The sequence below is a fragment of the Anastrepha obliqua genome, chromosome 2 (genome assembly GCF_027943255.1).
Source record: "Anastrepha obliqua isolate idAnaObli1 chromosome 2, idAnaObli1_1.0, whole genome shotgun sequence".
NCBI lineage: Eukaryota > Metazoa > Arthropoda > Insecta > Diptera > Tephritidae > Anastrepha > Anastrepha obliqua.
In genome coordinates, this window is record NC_072893.1 from 11,596,888 (window position 1) to 11,619,028 (window position 22,141).

At 38.4% G+C, this 22,141-nt stretch overlaps 3 pseudogenes; all 3 read left to right on the plus strand.

Moving 5' to 3' along the window:
• The window catches only part of LOC129237076 (putative nuclease HARBI1), a 43,247-nt pseudogene extending 21,441 nt beyond the window's left edge, over positions 1–21,806 (plus strand).
• On the plus strand, positions 1,380–1,563 carry LOC129239893 (U2 spliceosomal RNA; annotated as a pseudogene).
• LOC129239908 (U2 spliceosomal RNA) lies at positions 2,866–3,049 on the plus strand (annotated as a pseudogene).
• Positions 21,807–22,141: the final 335 nt, after the last annotated feature.

The window sequence follows — 22,141 nt, forward strand, 5'->3', positions numbered from 1 at the left end:
ACTTGGTGTGTCAAACTGGCGCCGGTTAGCACGAGAAAGAAACGACTGGCGCGCTCTGTTAAACTCGGCCAAAATCGCGTAGGCGGTTATCGCGCGAATTAAGAAGAAGAAGAATTATCACTTGGATTAAAAATTAGTTTTATCTTTTATACGATCCCGGAGAAAATAGTTGAATATTTTAAAACTGGTGGTTTTGGTGTCCTAATTGATGCATTTTTTCATGAAATTTCGGAACTGACTCTGTTAATAATAGTTTTCTAATTTTTCTAAAAATTTTTCTAATTTTACCCAAATTTTTTTTTTACTTATATTTCTTATACTATTAATCTGTTTGGCCCTCCCATCTCAACCTCTGCCAGCGCTCTGTTCCACTCCTCAAACCAATTCGGGCCATTCTACATAGTATGGCCTTGAACTCTTCCTCTATTGCGCTCTTCATTGATTTCATTTTCGATAGATAATTAAGTACTCCATAATTACTATTTTATTTTTCTTCAGAGCTGGTGCTGGTGGTGGTGACTTCTGATGTCTTTAATAGATCGAATACCTCGCCCAAATGTTCGGTATCCCAAGTGTTTTTTTAGATGTATATCGCACCCTCGGTGGCCCTTTAAAGTATAGGACCAGATTCTCAGTTGCCTTTTCTTTGGAGTTTTGAACCCCAGTAATTACTGCAGCATCGTGGCCATAAATTTTCCTGCAGCCTTTTTGCTTTCTCTCGCCGATTTTAGACTACTGTTGTTACTGTTGTTGTTGTAACAGCAAAAACATTCCTCATACATGCATAAGGAGTGCTGCCGGAGTGACAGTCCTTGGCTTGATATATGGTAAGTCCGGGATGTTTCGGTAAACGCCTTAGACTAGTTCTTCCCTTAGGTCGCCTCCAACCCAGTGCATGTGACAATCTCAGTCCCTTTGTTATTTTCAATTTTCGATGTTGTTGCTTTCACGAACTGTTTAGTTTTAAATCGTCAACTCCCAAGCCAAACTGAGTAGAGAGATATTTTTTGTAATTAAATAAAAAATAAAAGAAATAAAATTTGTTTTATATTGCATGACATTTTTGAAGTGAAAACTTCTTTAGAATCGTTGGGAGTGATTTGAGGAAAAGTGAAACGAAAAAAGCGACCAACTTGGCTACGAAGCGTTATATTATATGTTGATATAAAAGTAGCGACGAACAAAATAAAAATAACTTTTATTTTTTCTTGTGATTCGAACCAAGGATTTTGGATCGGAAGCTCACATTGTTAGTCGCTCGGCTACCGCGCCATGCTGTCGTCGCTGGCCTAAAAGTTATTTAGTTATGAAGCGTTATATTATATGTTGATATAAATAATTTTTGTGAGCGTGTAATTCTCAAAAGTTTTATTAGGTTTATTATTTAAAATGTATTGACTAGGTAGTGTGGTTATCAGCTTAACATCTGATATATCCTCCATCGGAGGACAACAAATGTTAAACTAATTTTTGAAAATGGGCGGAGTGTTTTAGGTGCTTGCTCCTTGTCTGCCACGGGTTGGCCCGGTATTGCAGTACCACCAGGATTTCAGCCTTGAATAAATACAAGAAAAAATATACTAATACATTTAGCTTTGGTGGGAAGAGCCATAAATTTTTATATGAATAAATGTAGACGAAAATGGAATTTTTTTTTTTTGAAATTTGCATTGTAGGACATTTCTGATTATTTATTGAAAACAGTTTTTTGGCTTTTCTATTTTTGGTTTAGATACTGAAAGTCAGTTTAAGTGAATCGGTATAAATATTTCGTACATTAATTTTTGAAGTGAAAACCATGATTCAATTATTAAAGGTTTGCTCACTTATGACATTAGAATTCTGACACTCCCTTACAAAAAGTCGCATTTAAAAAGGATGAAGAAAATGGAAATAATAACTTTTTGCTTAAAATGGTAGCAAAATAGTCCTTTTTTAGTTAAATTATAAAAAAATATATAGTATAAACGGAAATTGCTAAGTATGATATTAAAAAAAAATGGTTGTGAATTAATTTTTAAATTCAAAACTGATCACGAAATATCGAACTATTATGTTACCTAAATATGACCTTGAATTCTTTCATAGAAGAAGCGAATTCAGCATGAATTTGGTTGACTAAAAACAAACTCTGAACATACTCACGGCGCTTTACTTTACCAAGCCTTGCCCACGTAAGTTTGACCTCTCAGTCAAGAATATTCTTACATTCATAAATACTTAACAAACTACCTGCAAACTACCGTAGTCGAATAGCTTGCTGCGTCACTACCATTTGGAAGTGCAAGGATTCAAAGCCCCGGAAAGTTATGGAAATACCGAGCAAGTTCTTGTGTTTAAAAACCCTTTTCAAAGCAAAAGTTTTTTACTACAAATTTTATTTTTCTTCCACTTTTGATAAAAATTTCTAGAGTTAGCAACCCATTGTCTTGCTAAGGGAGCCGATTTGTCAAGAGGAAATGAGAAAGCTTACTGAGCAAACCTTTTATTATTGAATCAGGGTGAAAACTTCTTTAGAATCGTTGGGAGTGATTTGGGAAAAAGTGAAACGAATTACAACATATAAACGTAGCGACGAACTAAATAACTTTTAGGCCAGCACCGACAGTATGGCGCGATAGCCGAGCGGCTAGCAATGTGAGCTTCCGATCCAAAATTCTTGGTTCGAATCACAAGAAATACATTTTTTTTTTTTTTTTGAAATTTGCATTGTAGGACATTTCTGATTATTTATTGAAAACAGGTTTTTGGCTTTTCTATTTTTGGTTTAGATACTGAAAGTCAGTTTAAGTGAATCGGTATAAATATGTCGTACATTAATTTTTTTTTTGTGAGCGTGTAATTCTCAAAAGGTTTATTAGGTTTATTATTTAAAATGTATTGACTAGGTAGTGTGGTTATCAGCTTAACATCTGATATATCCTTCATCGGAGGACAACAAATGTTAAACTAATTTTTGAAAATGGGCGGAGTGTATTAGGTGCTTGCTCCTTGTCTGCCACGGGTTGGCCCGGTATTGCAGTACCACCAGGATTTCAGCCTTGAATAAATACAAAAAAAAATATACTAATACATTTAGCTTTGGTGGGAAGAGACATAAATTTTTATATGAGTACAAGTAGACGAAAATTGAAGAAATTTGTAAGTCTGTTTCTTCGGTCCGTTTGGGTATTTTTTTTGACAACATCGAAACCAAAGCATTTGTATCATATTTTATCTATCATAGGCCACTCGTATCATTTGTTGAAATTGAAAACATTGAGGATGAATAATGATAAAATGAAGAAAATAAAATATGAACTTTATAGCAATATTATAATGAACCTATAATTATCCCGCTCCTAATGCTGCTTTCGTCTTATTCTCTCTCAGTTTGTTTTACGGAAGGTTTCACTTCTATCAAGTCTAACCGTTAGACTGGTATTTTTTTTTCTTGGACGTAAGAACTATTTTTGAAATAATAAAAAAGGCAAAGATTTACCTTATAGTCACGTATTTTTTGTTTAACACTTACAATGGAGACTCTCTTGCAAAGAAATTTCGGCACCACTTTTTTGACGTGATAACGTCTTATAATTCGATTTAGCCGGCTGCACGCACGAAAAAATATGTCGTTGCCTTGCTCATTAGTGTTACCTTGCTCATTTGTCGTTACCTTGCTATTTGCCCTTACCTTGAATGAACTGCAAGCGAAAGCGCGGAACGAACAAAGCAAACGAACGGCAACGTTCGACATCTTGCTCTCTCCTACTTAAGTGAGCGTATATATGTATGTATATGCGCATATGTACATATATAAATTCACGTACTTGTATTTGCATATGCCTTCTTATTGATTATTATTAATTTGATTTACTTGAAGAATTTAAAATAAAACCAAGTTTGTTAATAATACCTGTTGTTTTAATGCTATTATTATTAATTTTTTTATTATTTATGAAGGGAAAAATGTATGGTAATATTTACCATATACCTTATAAGATATGTTGTATACTAATATATGTATATAAACATGCATATACATATACAATTTCGCGCAATTTTCAAAAAGAACAAATCTATATGTAAATATGCATACAAATCATATGGAGATATCAAATATACGAATCTATTCCGTACGCAAGCAAATGTAAGCTAATGTGCTTGAACTTGAAGCGAGAGCGCGGAACGAACGACAAAGAGCACAATCGGCCCACGCGTTCGGCAACGTTCGACATCTCGCTCTGTCCTACTTGAATGAGCATATATATGTATGTATATGTATGTATATGCGCATTTGTATATAAATTCACATACTTGTATTTGCATATGCCTTCTTCCTGTGTGCATGGTAATGAACCATTTCTCTGTTGAGAATAGGACGATGATAGAAAAAATAGGAAATGAAAGGGAGTGTTTCGAGTGCAAAGTGTCTTGAAAAAGGCAAATCGATGATGGTGCCTCTTAGTGTTGTTGACTTATTAACGTCTGAAGCACAATCGAAATTGAAGATATCTTTCATGAATTTGATAAATGTTTCGTCATTTTTCACGTTTGTGTAAATTTAACTTGACCGATTCCATTACAATTCCATTTACCTCCTCCTCTATATCCATACAAAATATCTATCAAACTAATAAAATTAAAATTTTGTTTTGAAAATTGCAACCATTCCATCAATATTTTCTTATGACGTTGTCACGTTAAACTATCGTCAGTAAACCGACTTTACAGACAACCTCTTTTTCTCTAGCTATTCAGCGTTTTAAAACGCGAGGGAAATAATTCCACTAAAACATCAAAGATTGCAGACCTCAATTAATTTGTTGTTTGATGAATGAAAGACAAACCCGTATTAAGTCGATAGTAATGCTCCCCAAATCTCCATATTTCCACCTTTGGAAAAGGTATCAAAAGTAATTTCTATTCATATTTCGATTTAGTTGTCAGGAAATTCCCCTACTTTGTCTTTGCTTTTGCCTTTAATACTTTAGTTGTAATAATGTCCTCTCTCAGTATTCTCCTCCATAAAACAAACATGAAATATATTACTTTCCCTGTCCGTTGTCATTTGCTGCATTTCATCACTTGCCGTCGTTGTCTTACTTATTGTTAGTTCAGCGCTCAGCAGATGTTCTCCACAGAGCAGAGAGACATCTATGGCATGTGCGTTGACGCAAATGAGGTTATTAGGTAAATATGTTTGTATACATATGCATTTGACAACTTTTTTACTTGCACATAAAAGTAGATGTTCCTATGAATATGTTATTTATATGTCCTCTTTAGAATTTAAGTGCTGAGTACACCAGAGTTCAACAGCGATAGAGCATAGAGGGAAATGTAATATATTTTGCATATTTTGAGAGTGACATTAACATACGACTCGCATAATGGAAAAACTTTTAACTTAACTTATGCATGCATGTACTTATGCATATACATATTTATTATAGTTGCAATAGGCAAACAAAAACAAAGTAACTATCTCAATGTGGCTGCACGTGAAGTAATACAAAAATGCCAAAGTGATTTATGCAGGAAGTTTTATTAAACTGAACTGCAAAAATTAAGCATTCTTTCAAGGATCAAGATGAGCAGTAAAATTTATGTTTAGTGCTATACACCTCGCTTAATCACTTCTGATATTTGGGTGTATAAAATAGTTAGTGATAAAAATTGCAACAAAGAAATGCAAACACATGAACTTTTTCAGCGCAAAGGCTATGGGGGAATAAGCATAGGAAGGGTGTCCCTACGCGAATTGGCATGTATTTTCTGTTCAATGTCATCAATATTTTTGTTTCGTACCGTTTCGTATAGTCTTTGTGGAAATTTCGTCTTTTTACTGTTTCGTGCCGAGACGATGCCGCTATGACAATTTCCCCTCTTGCTGTTTGGTGCCAATATGATCGTCGATTTGCGAATGGAGAGAAATACTATTAGTAATGAATGAGTACTGGATGAGCAAATACGTAGGTGCTGTGGGACTAAACTGTGTTAAATAAAAAGGGTTTTTTGACTCGACTTTTTTCCTAAAAATGTTGATTTTCCAGTTTACTGATAATACGTAGGTTGAATTTTATCAGGTCGTCTTTGCTGTAATTCGGTATTTTTATTGTTAAAATTTGATATCTTTTAGCACAAACTTACATATAACGCTCTCACTCAAGGGGCTTTATTGTTATCTTTTTAGTGAGTTGAAAAATTCCTCTGGCCAAAAAATGGCAGCAACTCGTGACCATTTTCGTGCGTTGATTTATTATGATTTTCGACGTGGATTATCGAGGCAGAAGCGCATAGAGCAACTTACTTCGACTTTTGGCATTGAAGCACTACACTTAGCTATTTTGCAACTCTGGAACAATGAGAGATTCCCGCCGCTTTTCCCGGATCCTATTTCCCGACAACTCGTGTCCCAACAATCTGTATCCCGACTGATATTTTTCCCGAATCTAATTTCCCGACAACTTTTTCCCCGAAAATGCTAGTCCTGACAGTTAAAAAATAATAATAAATAGTAAAAAGAATTTTATTAATATATGTAAAACGTAGTATAAAAAAGGAGTCCATCTAAAAGCAATATTGTGTGCCAATAACGTCAGATATGCGGAAACAGTGCCAGAATTTTTGTATTCTTCATATTCTAAAACAATGGACCGCAAGCGATTTTGGACTTCTAACCATAAGTCACAACTAAGAAACGTGTGTTCAGCGACATCGCTCAGCGTTTCGCAGTATATGCACTTGAAATCGGTTCCTTGCCAAGCGGTATAGGTATCACCGAAAGTATCCGTGGCCCGAGAGGAACTGAGTTAAGAAGTAGTTCACTTCCCCGAAGTTCCTTTGGGCCCTTTTGTCAATTGGTAGAATAAGTTTCGTCGTCCATCTGCCACTCGGCTTAGAGACCTATCAGCTTTGCCACCGCAGCATGGCTTGGCACCTCCGTTCTGAGAAACTAGTGATGACGTGTTTCTTCTTGGAGACCCACGCATCCATTCATTCCCGGACCTTGAGGTTGATGGGTATCATGAAAATTGCTGCGCCTGAGACAGTGCGGTAGGCTGAGACAACTCTGAGTGCCGCTGTTGGTTTCACAGCCTCCAGTGCTTTGCGCTTGGCATTGCAGTTTACCACAATTCCCCATACTTTGCTGCCGTACAGGAGAATTGAGCTTGTGGCCACCATAAGCTGGTGTGATCGCCGCTATATCGTCCGCGAATCCTACTAGATATATATATTTTGGCATTTCTATGCTCAACTTCTCATTGTAGCTCAGATTCCAGAGATCGGGGCCGATAATAGATTCTTGGGCTGCATCAGACGTTATCGCTTTTGTTTTCTGACCATCTGCTATATCGTACAGCAGTTCACGCTCACTCAGGTAGCTCTGGAGAATCCTTAACAGGTATGCAGGTATTCAAAACCTTTCTCGTATTGATTTTATAACATCTATCCATTGTAGGCTGTTAAAGGCGTTTCGTACATCAAGCGTTGCCAGGACGGTGTTGCGGTTCGGGTAGTGGCGTCTGCGATGAGCGCTGTTTACCACCTCCTCTATTGCGCCAAGGGTTGTTTTCCTGCGTCGGAAACCGTACTGCCTTGCTAATAATCCTCCTGCACTCCCAACAGGCTCTGCAAGTATGCGCTGTATGAGTTTCTCAAGCAATTTCCCGGCGCTGTCCAGCATACAAAGCGAACGCCAGGCTGACGGTTGCGCTGGGTCAGCCTTACCCTTAATGATCAGCATCAGTTTCTGTATTTTACACAGCGTACGGAAGATGCTTAGAGCAGTGCATGCAATACATCTGGTCGGCTTTCAGTCACAAGTTTGAAAGCTTCAGCTGGGATGCTATCTGGGCCTGGAGCTTTGTTTCTTTTGAGGCTTCTTGCCGCGATTCTAAGCTCTTGCTCGGTGAAGGGTGGGAGCATCTCGTCACCTTGGGGGTCTTGATTCCCACACAGCATAGAGTGCGTGGGGAATAGTCTGTCCACTATTTTGCTGATATGTAGCATCACTGTCTAGATGTACGGCTGTGGAGTTGACGTTTAACTTCCCCGTTACAATTTTATAGTCCAGACCCCAAGGGTTGCTATTTAGATCCCTTCGAAGCTCCTCCCATTTTCAGAAGAACATCCCTCTATATCATTGGCCGATTGCTATTCAATATATGACTTCAAATAAACTTTATAAATTTTATCTGAAATATATTTACTTGAATGCTCCATTTGATTCACTTTTTTTTTAATTTAGAACTTTGGCTCAATTCGCAAATTTTAATTCGTGTTTATGCTTACTTTCCAATCAGCTGTTTTTCTCACTTGCAAATACAAGTAAAAATGTTTGCGTTCAAAAATTGAAACTTCCCATCAAAATGAAATGTCATTTTGCTCTCTCACTTCCCCCTACTTTACAAGTCTATTGGATAAATGCATGGTGAAAAGATGTATTGGTGTGGGCAATATCAGACCGTCAGCCAGCTCGCAGGGAATTTGACAGAATCAGCGATTAGGCTGACGTGGCAGGAGTTAAGAATCGGTTTGCTGACGAAAAAAACTAAGAATGTGTGAGTGATATACGAAAAAAATTAACACAATGTCACTTCGCTGCCGTCTAAGCGAAATGATAGTGCTGATTTCAGCTGACGATAAGATTGTGTTAGTGATAAGTTGAAAAAAAAAATCAATACATTCTCGCGCAATTGCGACTGAACAGCGATTGATTGGGCGAGTGTGTGAAATAATCATGCAGATTTCGGCTGGCGCATACTTCCATGACGTGGCAGCCGAAGTTCCCCTCACAATTTTGTTTTTCACCGTAGTTCTTTTCCACCGCAGTTCTTGAACACCAACACTTCAGGGTTTGTAGCAATTGTCACATATTATTTGCTTCATCAAGAAATTTTGATTAATTATATTTGTGTGCTGATAAAAATTTCCATAACACATTTCCATAAGACATTTCCGCATATTATATATTAATAATTCAGCTCACCTTTATAAAATTTCAACTAATATTATATCCCAGCTGAGCTCTTAGTTTAATGAAATTATAGCACTTTTATGCAGTATATTTCACTTCTATACTTTATCCTAATTTAAATTATTTCGTAATGCCAAAATGTGGTTAGCCACTTATCTGTTTGGGTCTCAAAGCAACAGCTGGCACTTAAACTTGTGCAACTTCCTTAAAAGTGATGAGTTTGTTGAAGAGCAATAAATTAATTAAATAAACTTGAAATATTAGCAGGAGATGGAGAGATTAAATATTTATATTTAAATAACTAGGAAAGCACACAAATTCATATACGAATCATTGATGTCTATGACACAAGCACTTGTGGAGTGCATGGCCAAGCACAGTGCAGCTTCATTAAGCAAAAAGTTGGCTAAAAATAAAAAAAAAATGTATGCCAGGGAACTTGAACATATTCGGTATTTTTTTGGAAATCGATTAGGGGTTTTTTACTTTTGTCCTTCCACACTCAAACAATACAGGGCAAAGATTTTCTAACAGAAAAATTAATTTTTTTATGTATTGTAATATTTAATTTTAAATATTTAAACTTATTTTCGAAAAAAGGTCACTACGAAAAATAAAAATGTTGGTCTATACAAAATATAAAATTCAACGCATTTGATGGGAAGTGGTAAATTACGATGAAAGTCGGTAGTCTTAGCTACTAGTGCCTTTCGTAATGTAATAAAATTTGCATAATTATATTTCTAATAAATAAATAAATAAAATAAATTATGTTGGTTACCACTTTAATGCTAAATAAGAGGTGCCATACCACAACGCCATAATCTTAAACCTGGTTTTAAGCATAACGATTATTTACTCTCATACGTTAATACTGACGTAAGCAGCTGATATTTACATAGCTTGCCATTTATTTGTTCACTTCGAAAGTGCAGAAACTAAAGAAAAGATAAAAACAGGAACAGTGACGAGGAAATTAGTAACTTATTCATTAATAAATAATCATTAAATACCAAAATGCCTCAAATCAACAATCAGCTGTTTATGGTTACGGGCGAAAAACTTTATGGTTATGGTGCTTCTTATTAAATCTTAAGGCTTGGTATAGGTTAGGTTAGGTAATGATGGTAGTCGGTCTGTACGACCAACTCACTTAGACCTTACAGGTCCGTTGTGATACCTTCCATCTGCACGGAAACCTCATTTATTTTCCTTCGTGGAACCATTTTGTGGCTTTTATGAAACGTAGAATTGATCCCAATCCCACGCCAGACAGAATTGAAAAAGTATTTACCTAGACAACCTGCTCTGATTTTAGCTAAGGCTGGACAATACCAAAGGAAGTGGTCAACTGTTTCTTCCTCTTCCTCATATCTACAACTTCTACGCAATTTATGGGAGAAAGCTCTTAGTCTCGAGGAACGCCTGACACATAGCCAATGACCGGTTATACAAGCCACGACCTTCGAGATATCAACTCTTGAGAGGCTAAGCAGTTCCTTTGTCCTTTTATTGTTTATTTGCGGTCATAGTAGCCTAGTTTTTACGCATGTATCTTCATCTCTCCATGATCTACAGGGCTTGATTGAAAAGTAATAAGCCTTCCCGCGCGGAGCGTCTGCCAAGCGATCAACCGAATCGGCTGGTGGAGGAAAATGATCGTTGGCCCTTCCCCTTCCACTAGAAACCGGTCCCAGTTCGCTGGCAACAGCGCTGCAGACAACATAGCTCCGCGCGTGAAAGCTGTTTTAAAAGTGTGTAAGGATTTTGCAGTGGCGAAAATGTAGCCATCGTTGGAGCAACGATCAAATTTTGCGTAAAGCTAAACAAAACGAGTACCGAAACCATTGGGCTACTCAAAGAGGCTCACGGGGACCAATCTCTGTCCAGTGCCCAGTGGCACACGAGCCAGTCGCCACGACCCAAGAAGGCGCGCATGTCGAAATCCAAGGTCAAAACCATGCTAATCATCTTTCTCGACTCTCGAGGCATCGTCCACAAGGAGTTTGTACCTCCAGGAAGCACTGTAAACGCGGCATTTTACAAAGAAGTGCTCCTTCGGCTGAAAAACCACGTCGCCCGGGTTCGGCCCGACCTCGTCAACAATTAGACCCTTCATCACGACAATGCGCCAGCGCACAGCGCCTTCCTCTGCACCTCGGCATTGGCCAAGATGGGGGTTCCGGTGCTTCCCCACTCTCCCTACAGCCCAGACCTGTCCCCTCCGGACTTCTTCTTGTTCTCGCGCCTGAAAAGAAAGCTGAAGGGAAGGCGTTTCGACTCCATCGAGGCGATCCAAAAACCTGTGACAGCCGAATTGAACGTGATTCCGGCGGATGAGTTTAAAAATTGTTTCCTGCGGTGGAAGGACCGCTACCAGCGATGTATTGACGCTCAAGGGTCCTATTTTGAAGACTATTAGTTGTGTAAGCCAAAAGGTTTAATCAAACTGCTTAAAAAAATAAGGCTCATTACTTTTCAATCAAACCCTGTATTGGCCTCTTGAATGATTTTGTTTTTCATTGGTCTCCACTCAGCCTTCTTAAGTTGGATCTCATCTTACTTGCAGAATCGCCATTGACAACGTTAGGTCTCTGCCCTTCGTTGCTTGCTCTGGGGTTCCGCAAGGTAGTATTCTGGGTCCGCTTCTTCTTGTTCTGTTTGTCAATGATATTCACTCTTCCTTCCTGTCAGCAAGATTCGTGCGTTATGCAGACGACGTTAAGGTTTATTCGACGATTACTAGCTCCCCCGACTCTGAATTGATGCAAATTGATTTAGATAATTTCAGCAACTGGTGTATCAATAATCGTCTATCGCTCAACATAAATAACTGCTTCCAAATTACCTTTTCGAAGCGTGCCACTGTTATTTACTCCTCTTATCACATTTCCAGAACACCCCTGTCACGTGTAAGTGAAATTAAAGACTTGGGCGTAATATTTGATTCGAAGCTTACTTTTACTAGTCATATAAATTTTACTATTGCCAAATCTTGCGCCATGCTTGCTTTTGTTAGGCGTCATAGCTCCGATTTCTCCGACCCTTATACGCTGAAGCTTTTGTATACGGCGTCTGTGTGTTCCAAACTGGAGTATGCAGCCTTCATTTGGGCTCCGTATTATACGCGTCATGCTACTAGAATTGAACGAAGTATTCTTAAAATTCGCTTTGTGAAATTTACGCTTTTCGGATCCTATCCCTACATATGAAGCGCGTTGCTTATTGATCAACTTATAACCATTGCAGAGCAGCAGAATAATCCTATCTTTATCTTTCATTTTCGACTTAATCCGAGGTACTGTTGACTGTCCGATGCTTCTTCAGAGGATTTTCTTTAATATTCCGACCAGAGATCTGCGTAGTCCGGAGTCTACGTCTGTCTTTCAAAATCCCTTTATGCTCAGAATGCTCCATTACTAGATTCAATTACTACAGTGCTGATTTGAGTTCAATAAAATCTCTAAATTTGTTGAGATAGATTTTTCATTTTCAAAATATCAACTATTAAAATCCTTGAATATTTATTCTAAATAGTTTAATTGTACTTTTTTTTATTGCCTATTAACCTTAAGATATGTCCACTTAGCTTATATTAATTTATTATATTCTTTGGCTTAATAAATAAATAAATAAATATTTCGTCTGCATCCGGGCAGTCAGAGCTGATGCGCCAATTTATCGGCCTACGCCTACTTGTTACAGAAAGCTCAGCATTCAGTCCGATTAGGTGAACTTAATTTTTGAGACAATTCCTAATACATTGTTAATCCCGATTAACGTCACCGTTTGTCCAACTTATTTTCACTATTTTCAAAGTAATACAAGTAAATACAATGAAATTTTTACAAGGTTTTTGTACAATAAAAAGTTTAAAAATAAAAAGTTCATAGTAAATTGTATTATCTTTGTTCTTACAGCAAAACTCCCCGGTCTTAAAACCTTCTGCAAGCCGCCGAACTTTCCTTGCACTCACGTATTTCGGCCTCTCGTTTCTTCTTTCGGATAATACGTCTCTCTTCCTTTCTTAGCTCTCAGTAGCGATCCCACATGACTTGCGTTTTGTCCGATCCCAGCGTGTCTCTATAGGCAGCATCCTTTCTTTCTGCGGCAGCATGACATTCCTCGTCGTACCAATTGTTTTTTCGGTCTCGCCGAAATCCGATTTCATCTTTGGCGGCGGTACGTAAGAGCAAGAAATGTTGCTCCATTGCTCGTGTATGCTAGTTGGTTGGGCAATACTCTCTGAGAGCAGGAGGGAGAGTCGAGTTGTACCGTTCATTCGCTAATTAAAATTTCTACACTTTTTGTCAATACATAAAAAATTATTAAATTAACCAATTTTTGCTTGAAATATTTTATGGTGTTGATGCACTGTTTTTCTTCTTGTCAAGTAATAACATATTTATATATGAGTAAGTATGTATTATATCGCATTAAATCAAGTCAAATCGTCTTAGAATAATACATTGATGCGATTAGTTACTGTTACACATGTAAGTATATTATTAGCAGCATATGCGAGTATGTACATATAAATAATATTAGTGCCTTTGGGCCTGTCTAGCAAATACAAACAAAAGTAGTATTGTTTTGACATCTCAACATTTGCCAATAATGTTGCTAGCAGGAGATTACTTACATATGTACATATATAAGATGGTGATGATTAGTTAGCTCTGCATATTGACATACCCGTTCATACATACACACATCCATATGTATGTATATGAATGGAGACAAGCTCATGCCAGAGTGACAAACTGTTATTGATGTAATACTACAGAGCAGTCACGCCCCTTCCAGGGGAAAGCGGAAGTACTCAGTAAACATGGGGAAATTTTCTACTAACTCAAAAGTGACTAGAATTGTACCAGTTGCGACACAAATATAAAAGGCCTTTTTTTGGAAGACCATTTTTTGAAGGCTGACAACTTTTTCAAAGAACCTCGTAGGGTCAAAAAAATAAATATGTTTCTTAACAATAGATCAAAAAATAAAATACTCGAAACAAAAATAAAAAATCTTTTTTTATTTCCGTTTTACACGCTTTTAAAGAAACACCCAAAAAAGACCATTTCAAATGAAGTGAGAGCCTAAAGCAATCAACTCATTCAACTAACTCATTTGACTCTTTCATTAATAATCGGAACTGGCATTTTTTTTCCTTGTTCACTCGTTTTGGTAGCATAGGGCCTCGACAAAACTAAGTCTTGCGTTGGTTCCGTTAATCTATTAGCTTGCCGCTATCAGTCCTAAGTATTGGGAAAGCCCACCTTTCGTTGCTTAGGAACAACGCCTTCTTACTGCTTGGAGCGACATCTGTGTCTCAAATCTTTCTGGCAGAAGGATCGCACAGATGGCTGAGGACTTCGCTAAATATGGTGTGCCCGCTTCCTCTTGCTGGCGCCAATGATGCAAAACGTAATTGAGGGTTTTTCTTTGTGTTTTCTTGTTTTAGCAGGAGAGAAAAGATGGGAAGGATACATTTTTGGGGTTGAGGAATGAGATTTTTTTTTCTTTAGAAAGAGGGAAAGTAGGGAAATTTTGTAGGCAACAGATCTATGTAGCCTGTGTGGGACATGGTCCAGCGGCTTCGTTGGATGGGTTATGTCGTCCGAATGGACAAAAACGCTCCGACTTTGAAAAGCAGTATCAGCTGATAGTAGCAGAGGAAGAAAACTGCCACCTCTACATTTGAAATATCAGGAGTAGAAGGGTTTGGCTTCACTTGGTGTGCCCCACCGACATCAATTAATAGGTAGAAGAAACGACCGGCACTTCGATGGCAACATTGCCGAAAATGACAGTTAATATATATTGTGAATGGAAAATAATGAAACTTTTAAGGAAAAAACAACAAATAATGGATATAATGCTAGTTTACACTAACACGTTCGAAATTGCATAAATTGTTTTGATATTTCGGTGCAGTTTGAGAAATGGTAATTTAATTTTTTTTAAATAAATAAGTATTTTTCAGTATCAGGGCAGTTCATACTCGTATTTGTTGCCTGCGGTTCCTTTTTTATTGGCAAAACTATCCAATAAGCAAATCAGCTATTCACTAGTCCGCATATCAGCCGTCTGTCGCACTACAACTTTAATCAGAATTAACTGCGCCGGTAATCCCGATTAAGGCCACCATTTGTCTAGGCTATTAAACAGTTATCACGCCCAACAAGAAGAAGAAGAGATAATTTGTTTTGTACTACTGTTGTCACCTTATTATATATTCATTTTCCACTCGAGACTATCGTAGAAGAAATACTCCTTCGCATGGCGAAGTGAGAGAGTTTTTCAAACAGAAATGAGCTAAATCAGGAATGAGCCACCGAACATCAGCTGAGCTACTGAGTTACTGAATTGCATTTTTTTAGAGAGAGTCTGAGCTTCACGTGTGGTAGTCAACTCAATAACTTACCTCTGCCTGGTAGTAAGGCAATTCAGAACTACCCCGTTTGCCTGTGGGGAAATCCGTAAACAGACACGTGGCTTTATTTGTATTTGTGCCCATCACCTGCCAATTTGTCAAATTCTATTGCTGTTGGTTTGCAATATTTGGTTTTATTGTTAGCGCAGTAACTTTAGTATTGGTTTGTTGTTATTGTTTTCCATGTTTGCTGTCATTCAAATACGACTGAAGGAGTTGTCAATTGCGGTTTAATGCCACTCGAGGTTTCCACAAGTGGATGTTGGTGATAATTGAGTTGTGTACACAAGTGGCACAAGCGAATGACAACTTGGTGTTGGAATGTTACTATAAACTTTTCAAGTTGCGATGCATTTGAGGCATTCAGACTGGTGTAGATGCTGGCAAGCGCTAATCAGAGTGACGTGTCGAGAAAATTGACAGAAACAGGCAAGATGAAATTGAGCCGGAGGTATTTTTGAAATTAATAAAAAATATGTGGGCAGGTTACCTTTACCTTTTTAATGCTTTTAGGCTTTCATGAATCTACTGTGCGGTTGGGTTGAAATTTTTATGCAAGCGAGAAATTAAATTGAGGCCTTAAAGTCTCAAAATGTGCACAACGTCTTGCTGATTTTAAGTCAGAAGAAGAATCATTGTTGCTATAGGTATTGACACCAATTTTTCTTTTTTCTTAAGTGCAAACACTTTCCGTTAGTTACTTCCGCATTTGCTGTTGATCAATGCAGCGATTAGTGCCATGTAGCGTTAGTAATGCGGCAGTCCGTTGTGACGGCAATGCAACTCACGCGACAGAAATATTTAAAAGTTTGTTCGAAATAGTCAAAAACTTTAGCTTTGTTATTATAATCTTTACTTTTGTAAGTCACCGAACTTCATCCGGTTGATTTCAACTAAGTAAGCTTTTAAAGATAGGTAGGTGAAATGGTGGAAGTACCAGTCTAGCACTCCTCAAGTAGCACTGAAACGCCGTTTTGACACCATTATGAGACCTCCAACAGGCAGACAGCCAGAGTTGTTGATATAATGGAGAAGATCGATTGAATTAAGGTTCGCGCACTGTCCCAGGCTGTCGAAAAAAGGAGCGCCTCAACAGTCTCCTTCTCTGAAAGGTCCCCACAGCTTCTGCAATAAGGGTTAAATGGTAACCCTAGCTTTTTCGCGTGTGTCCCGATCGTTCAGTGACCAGCAAACACAGCTACGAGTTTGGAAATTGAATGGCGAGGAGTCCAAAGGACTTTCTGAGTCCTTCGTATATCGTATTGCGGGCAAAGGGTTTTCGAAATAGCACATGAAGAAATTGAGCTCTACCTTTCTGCGCTTTCCTGAGAAATAATTTGTGCACTTCCCCTTTAACAACGTCCAGGGGGATGCCGATGTCCAGGTAGGAGGTCTCTGAGGTCAATTCAGTCCCCTTCCTTGCAAGCTCACCAGCAATTTCATTTCCCTCTATGTTCCTATGTCGTGGAAACCAGATTAGAGAATGTTAGCTGCACACGCAAGAGATTTGATCTCCTCCTTACAGGAGTTTACTAGTTTCGTTATGCATTATGACGTCGTCAGAGCCTTGGTCGCGGCTTGACTATCGGAGAAAATGTTAATATCTCCCTCGCTCCCGCGTTCCCTAAGCATTTTGCAAGCCTGCAAGTTCGCAAAGACTGCTTGAAAAACACTAGCAGTATTCGGCAGTTTAAAGGAGATAGATACATTTGCTCATTTAGAGAAAACTCCAGCTCCGACTTCCGATTCCATCTTCGAACCGTCAGTGAAGACAGAGGAGCAAGCTTCAGAACTCAGAGCGCTATCAGGTTGAAGCAACTTGGCCTTTGGAGACAATTTCCTGTAGGACATAGTAGCATCTTGAAGCAGATCTCCCCTTCCTTTTCTGTTCTTCGCACTGATCTCTCCATCCTCAAACTCTGTTTTGTGGGTTGTGCTAGAGATATCTTTCCGAGCAGGAAAGACTGGAGTCGGCATGGATATAGGAAGGTACCTCTGTTTTCACTGACGGATCCAAAATCGAATCTGGAGTGGGAGCGGAGGTTTTCTCTAAATCAGCCAGCATTTCGGTATCCTTTAAACTGCCGGAAACGAGCAGCGTTTTTCAAGCAGAGGTCTTCGTGGTCCTGCAGGCATGCAAAATGCTTCGGGATCGCTGTTGGGAGAGAGACATTAATATTTTTTCCGATAGCCAAGCTGCCGTATTGCAGCTCTCTTCTGGTGAACTCCTGTAAGGAGGAACTCAAACATCTCGATCGAGCAAGAAACATCTCCCTTATCTGGGTTCCTGGGCACAGGAATATAGAGGGAAATGAAATTACCGACGAACTTGCCAGGAAGGGGTTGACAGAACCGGTTCCAGCTGTCTCCCTCGCAGACATCGGTGTCCCTTTGTCCGTTGTTAAAGGGAAACTACACAATTTCTTTTTCAAAAAAGCGCAAGACAGATGGAGGTCTGTCTCATCGTGCGCAATTTCGAAAACACTATGGCCTCAATACGATAGAAATAGAACGTTTAAGGTGATGGGAATCCCCCGCCATTCAATTTCCAATCTCATTGCGGTGTTCACTGGCCACTGGGTGATCGGCCTAGAAGCTTGGAATTCCGTACAACCCTTATTGCAGAAGCTGTGGGGATCCTACAGAGAAAGAGACTGTTGAACATTTTCTCTGCAAATGTCCGGCTCTGGCAGCTAGGCGCTTGAGATTTCTTCGCATGTCCTTTGGGGATGACTCGAAGAAATTCTCCAGCCTAGATCCCTTTTCTCTCCTCCACTACATCAACAGCACTGGATGGCTGTAGAATAGGCGGGATCGATTTGTGGGGAGGCAAAAAAACCGCCCATTGCTCTGTGGAAATCATATTCTAGGGATCAAAATAAGAAACTTTGCCGAAGGAACCATACCTCTAAAACGAATTCTGATGTCCCCCAATTTGGGTCGAACTTTTTAGTTTTTTTTCTATAACTCACCTAAATTAATTTTTTCATTTACATATGTTCTGACTAAATAAATTTCTTAAGAGAAAAAATAGATATTATTATAAATAAATAAAAATAAAGAAAAAACATAGCCATTTAGCTGATTTTTTCATGTAAAGGCCAAAAGTGGTGATATTTTGAAATTGGGGGATATCAGAATTCGTTTTAGAGGTATGGTTCCTTCGGCAAAGTTTCTTATTTTGATCCCTAGAATACGATTTTCACAGAGCAATGAGCGATTTTTAAATCGACCCGAAACAGGTTTTTTACTCAAAAATTCATTACTCAAAAACTACTCATTTTAGCTACTGGGCATTCAGCTCAATTGAAGTTTGAGGTGTTCTCTTGATTTGGAAAAAGTTAAAAAAAAAAAAATACACTTTTTGAAATATTCTTTTTTGTTTTTGCAAAATAAAAAATTTTCAACTACGCTTTTGCAATTGTTTCTACATGAAATCGCTCGTGTAAGTAATGGCGATCATTTTGAACCCAAAATTATTAAAATCGGTTCAGTTTTGACTAAGTTATGAGCATTTAAAAAAAAAATTTTCTTATATATGTAATTAAAAAAAATCGATTTTGAGCCGAAAAACAAAATTGCCGATAAATCTTGAAAACAAAATATTTTTGGGCGAACAAAAAAATACGTGTCTCATTATTTTGACCAGAGAGCAACATATTTGAGTTACATCGAAATCGAAGAACATGACCCGAATAACCCGGTTGAATTGAAATGGAAAGCATCTATATTAATTAATTAACGCGATGCATGCATGCGGTACATGTCGGGCGTGTTTTTCTAATCGCTCTGTATTTCTGCTATACAAAAGTTATTTTGATATAATATGAAATGACATTGTAGTGTTAATATCAAAAATTAAAAGACAGCGACTTTAATCTATACTTAAAAAACCACTTTAAAAAACTCAACAAGACAAAGATGCTGTGTGTATGTGGACAAAAAGTTGATTGTCTTCAACCGAAAGTGCAGTGTGCGGAATGTCAAGAGTTCTTTCACCTTGACTCGGTTGGTCAACTACGGGCAGATGTGGATTTCTTGCTCTCATCTGATAAACCGTATCTTTGCAACACCTGCTCTGCTGATAGACGCTCTTCCATTAGGTGTCAAACTTTATCAGTATTTTCAGCCGAAACAAAAAATAAAGATCATGATGATTCAAATGTGCACTATAATAAGCAACAAATTACATTGCTTGTTGTTGTTAAAGAAATAGCTGCTCTTAGAACGGAAAATAGTCGCATACTATCTGCTGTAAATGCTCTGCGTGAAGAAATAGAGCAAATAATGTAAAAACCAGATGGTCTTCTCGCAGAAATTCGCTCATTGCACTCGAAGCTTGAAGCAGCAAAAGATGTCGTTCTCTCTACATTAACAACTGAGGTAGAAAATCTCAAAAGCATTGTTGCTAACTTTGCTAGTATTCTTGGTAGTGGAAATTCAAAACATGCGAGCTCCTTGCTCTCTCCTCTTTCTGTTCGTTTCCCGCCTGTTGACCATGAGAACAATGCGCTGAACTCAAACAACAAAACCAAAATCAAAACAAAACACCAAACTAACTCTCCTACATCTACTGCAAATGCGAATTCTATCTCGCCCTCTCACGGAACTAGTGTGGTGTTAAATGACATTGATACTTATGCTGTTGGTGCAGACGCCAAGAGGATCATCAGCCACTGTTAGTGTATTGACGCCATCTTCTGCACCCACTGCTTCGCTGCGACTGCCGCTGCTAATATCAACATTTCAACTCCGCCTACTCTCTCTGCTTCTTCAACTAATGCTGATGCTGCTGCGGCTCATATCAACATGTCGACTGCGGGAGCCAAACAAAGCACTGTTCCAGTACTTAGTGATCAAATGCATACTCAAACTTCGTGGACAAACGTGCACAACTATTCAAGGGCGAATGCTGAAAACAGTGAACGCCGTACGCAGTCCCTTACCGTGGTAGATAACAGCTTTTTTTATTTGGTTACATACATACAAACTGTATTTACAAAATACATCGGTGACAAAATGGATGAAGAAGACATCGAAATTTGCGACTTATTTCTTAATTTATTTCATCTATATATTTTATATAAAAAATACAAGGACCAAAAAAAGTGCAAGAGTTATAAAGTTCGGCCATTAAATAGGAATTGGGGCGCAAGTGGTTATCAAATCCAAGTGTTCCGCAGAATGAAAACATTGGAGCCTGGTGAATTGTTTTCACACACAAGGATGTCCCTGCCTGTGTATGAGCTGCTTTTAAAATTAGTGAGCAGTTCCTTGAGGAAGCCAAGACAGCGGATTGGTCCTGAAGAAAGACTATCTTTAGTTTTGCTGTATGCATATTGAGAAAGCGAGGCTTCAAGTCGATAAATATTTCTTTCTTATTGGTTGTTTAGATAGTTGTCACAAGGTGTATCTGTGCAGAGCATTGCATGGAGTTATAAGTTAGGTGCAACGACTGTGCGCGAAATAATACAGGAAATTTGTGAAGTTATCTGGCGGTTACTTTTTCCAGTTTACGTTAGCGAACCTACAGAATCCCAGTACAAGGATATTGCAAAGGATTTTTTTGATATGTGGAAAATTCCAAATTGTGTTGGTGCAATCGATGGCAAGCATGTTGCAATCAAATGTCCAACCAAGTCAAGTTCGATGTATTACAACTACAAAAAATTCTTTAGCATCGTTCTGATGCCCGTTTGTGATGCCAAGCATACTTTCGCTGCAATAAGCATCGGGAGTTATGGTAGTCAGAGTGACGGAGGTAATAAAACTTATATGTAATAAGTTATTTCACCTAATAAAAAAAAAAATTAATAAATAATTGGCGCGTACACTTCTGTTAGGTGTTTGGCCGAGCTCCTCCTCCTATTTGTGGTGTGCGTCTTGATGTTGTTCCACAAATGGAGGGACCTAAAGTTTAAAGCCGACTCCGAGCGGCAGATATTTTTATGAGGAGCTTTTTCATGGCAGAAATACACTCGGAGGTTTGCCATTGCCTGCCGAGGGGCGAGCGCTATTAGAAAAATGTTTTTATTAATTTTGCTTTCACCGAGATTCGAACCAACGACCTCTCTGTGAATTCCGAATGGTAATCACGCACCAACCCAATCGGCTACGGCGGCCGCCATACCTAATACATATGTATATTTTACAGGAATTTTTTAACTTTCATCATTTGGACAGAACTTGATGCAAAATACTTTGCCCCTACCGCCTCCCGCGCGAATATCAATGCAATCGCCCCAACCATTACCACATTTTTTCGTTGGCGATGCTGCATTCCCATTGAGAACAAGCTTGATACGTCCATATCCCGCTTTTAACTTACCAAGAACCAAGCGGATTTTTAATTATCGCCTTTGAAGAGCGCGTAGAGTAATAGAGAACAGCTTTGGAATATTAACGACGTGATGGAGAATTCTTCGCACGATGATTGAATGTGACCCTAAAAATTGCGAAAAAGTAGTGCTAGCCTGCATAGTTTTACACAATTTTATAATTTTAAACGATCACAATCGTTGGTATTGCCATGAAAATTATGTTGATCGACAAGAACCAGGCAACATTGTTCATTGTGGGGAATGGCGACGAGAAATAAATAGTGAATCTTCATTACCACGTATGCGGACTACAATTCGGAGAGCCTCAACAAATGCACTTAATATCCGCGATAGGCTTCCTGATTATTTCATAAATGAAGGAGCTTTACCATACCAAGATGGCATAGACCTTTCCATTGGCGAACC